The sequence below is a fragment of the Dromiciops gliroides genome, chromosome 4, assembly GCF_019393635.1.
Source record: "Dromiciops gliroides isolate mDroGli1 chromosome 4, mDroGli1.pri, whole genome shotgun sequence".
NCBI lineage: Eukaryota > Metazoa > Chordata > Mammalia > Microbiotheria > Microbiotheriidae > Dromiciops > Dromiciops gliroides.
The window spans coordinates 347,215,152-347,218,412 of NC_057864.1; the positions used below are offsets into that span (position 1 = coordinate 347,215,152).

General features: G+C 34.0%; 1 pseudogene; it reads left to right on the forward strand.

Moving 5' to 3' along the window:
• Nucleotides 1–2,452: 2,452 nt before the first annotated feature.
• On the forward strand, nucleotides 2,453–2,968 carry LOC122756340 (annotated as a pseudogene).
• The last annotated feature ends 293 nt before the right edge of the window (nucleotides 2,969–3,261 follow it).

Below are 3,261 nucleotides of genomic sequence, written 5' to 3' on the forward strand. Positions count from 1 at the left end.
AAGGGTTTTAGGAGCCACTTGACCATGGCTCTGGCATTTTTATCCTCTTAAGTCAGTTTTTCAGTCATGTCCAACTCTTTGATAACCTGTGGATTAACTGTCCCTCTGCTTATCTTTGCAAAGATAACTGGAGTGGTTTTACATTTCATTCTCCAGATTTACATAGACAAAGTTTGTGACTTGCCCAGGACCACAATGGATAGTAAGTGTCTGAGATCAGATGTGGACTTTGGTCTTTCTGATTCCAGACCCAGTGTTCTACCAACCATATCACAAGCTGGGCAGATTATAAAATCTCTATTAGTCCTCAGTTTCTTTAATATATGGGGGAAGGAGAGGCATGATGAAGCATAATGGCAGTGTGTCTAAGTTTCATTCTATTTTGAATATTTGTTGATTTTACTCTTCTGTTCCTAGATATCTGTCAGTAAAACTCTTAAAAATATCTAGGATGGAAAGGCACAAGAAACCATTCGCAAGTACCTTGTGCTAGAGCAAAAGCAAAACTGCAAATGTTATTTCCCTTAAATTTTTAATGTTACTCTCAGCAGAGTACAGACAACCAACTGGTGAAACATTTAGTGGTTTGTTTGATACTAAGAGAATTTGTACTGTACTTCAAAGGAATACTGACATACACAATTATAAGGAGTCAGAGGGGCAACCATAATGACTATAGAGCAGATTGCAGGCCATGCAATTGGGAAATGATTTTAAATTGCTACCTTACTAAATAAAAGATGAATCATTTATGTGTATAAAATTGTTTCCCAACCAGATGTGCAGGTAGCAGAATGGGATGTTTTAGAACAAATTTAGCTGATCAACAAATTTGTGCTCCCTCAGAGCTTATAATTACTGCACTGGAAAAATTAAAAAATACATCAATGAGCAAGTATCTTATTTTATTTATTATAACAATTTCCTAAAAGTGATGTTAATTTTACCCTTGATATCTGTGACCTCTCCCAAGAAGTTTGCATATGAATACAGTATCACATGATAAAATGGCTATAGTGCTGGATTTGAAATCAAAGAAAGATGGGTTTGAATCCTGCCTTTGATACTAACCATGAGATCTAACCCATTAAACCTCTCCAAGTTTTGGTTTCATCACCTATAAAGTGTAAAATGGATGAAACAACCTGTAATGTTTTCTTCATCAGATTGTTATAAAGATCAAAAAAGATACTTTAGTTTAATAATTTCACAAGCCTCGAATTGTATAAATTCTACTAATTAATATTACTTAAAGGCAGGATTATACTATTTGCTTCAGGATAATTAGTTAATTTAGAAAGCAAAATATGTTCCCTTCCCTATTTTGAGTGATAACTACATGTCTAGTGTTCTTATATCATTGAACCAGAGGATAAAATAGTCATTGAAAAAAATCCATCAATTACTTCCTGAAAGAGATCTCATAATGAAAACTCCAAGTAATATTGTAACCTCACTCACTAAGAACTAGATAAATATAACCACAAAATAAGCAAGAAATAAATTTAAATGTGAATAGAATTTACAAAAAGTTAAATATGATAAACCTCTGGAAAAAACTGAATGGAGATAGAAAGGAATATAGATTTTCCTCAGCAGTAGATGCATCTATACAAAAATTGACCATATAATAGGGCACAAAAATGTCACAATCAAATGCAGAAAGGCAAAAAGAATAAATGCCTCGTTTTCATATCATCATGCAAAAATAGCATATTTAATCAAGGGCATTGGAGAGATAGATTAAAAATTAATTTGAAGGTAAATAATCTATTCCTAAATAATGAATGGTCCAAACAGTAAATCATAGAAACAAACAACTTCATGAGAGAAAATAACAATAATGAAACAACATACCAAAATTTATGGGATGCAACCAAGGCAGTACTTAGGGGAAATGTTTTATCTCCAAATGCTTACATAAATAAAATAGAGAAAAAGCAGATCAATTAATTGGGCATGCAATTTTAAAAGCTAATATTTTATTTAAATTTTTGATAAATATTCATTGGGGACATTAGTCTTTAATAGTTTTTCTCTGTTTGGGCTCTTCCTGGTTTAGGTATCTTATTTTTTTATTTATTGGTTCAATGCTTCTCACTTTCAATTTCATTAATCTCTCCTTTGATTTTTCAGAATTTCTAATTTGGTATTTGATTGGAGATTTTTAAAACACTTCACACAAATAACATTAGATCTAAACAATTGGAAAAATATCAATGGCTCATGGATAAACCAAGCTAATATAATAAAAATTAGAATCCTACCTAAAGTAATTTACTTATTCAGTGCCATACTAATCAAACTATCAAAAATATAGAGCTAGAAACAATAATAAAATTCATCTGGAAGAGCAAAAAGACAAGAATATCAAGGTAATCAAATTTTTAAGAATACAATCCATTCCCCATCAATAGGTATATGGGCTTTTCTCGCGACACTTGCTCCGCAGCTTCCTTTTTTCTCTTTTGCAGTGCGTGCGACATGCCTTTCCGACTAAGGGAGACGCGGAAGCTCCGTGGGCACGTCAGCCACTGCCATGGGCATATCGGCAAGCACCAGAAGCACCCCGGAGGTCGAGGAAATGCAGGAGGGTTGCACCATCACCGCATCAACTTCGACAAATGTTAGCCAGGTTACTTCGGGAAAGTGGGTATGCGGCATTACCACTTGAAGAAGAACCAAAGCTACTGCCCAACCGTCAACCTTGATAAACTGTGGACACTGGTCAGTGAGCAGACCAGGATTAATGCTGCCAAAGGCATGAAGGGCTTGCCCCTATCATTGATGTCGTGTGGTCGGGGTACTACAAAGTCCTAGGAAAAGGGAAACTCCCCAAGCAGCCAGTCATCGTGAAGGCAAAATTCTTCAGCAGAAGAGCAGAGGAAAAGATTAAGGGTGTTGGTGGAGCTTGTGTCCTTGTGGCATAAAACCAATGTTATCAAATAAAACAAATGTCTTTATTAAACATAAAGAAATAGGTATATGAGTGTAAAATATTGTGCATATTTTCAGGTTTTCTTCTTGATATATTGATAAGTTTTCCTGACTCTCCCTTTCTCCTTTTATTTTTTTGCTTTAAAATAGTATTTGTTATATGTGATGGCTATTTAGAAGGGGGAGAAAAAAGGTAACATAAACAAATCAAAATATATTAATACAAATTTCATTTAAAACAGTCATTCATAAACCTATGGTCACCTTAATATTAAATCTGACAATGACATAAAGATCCTGTAAAATCTGGATAACTTCTATATA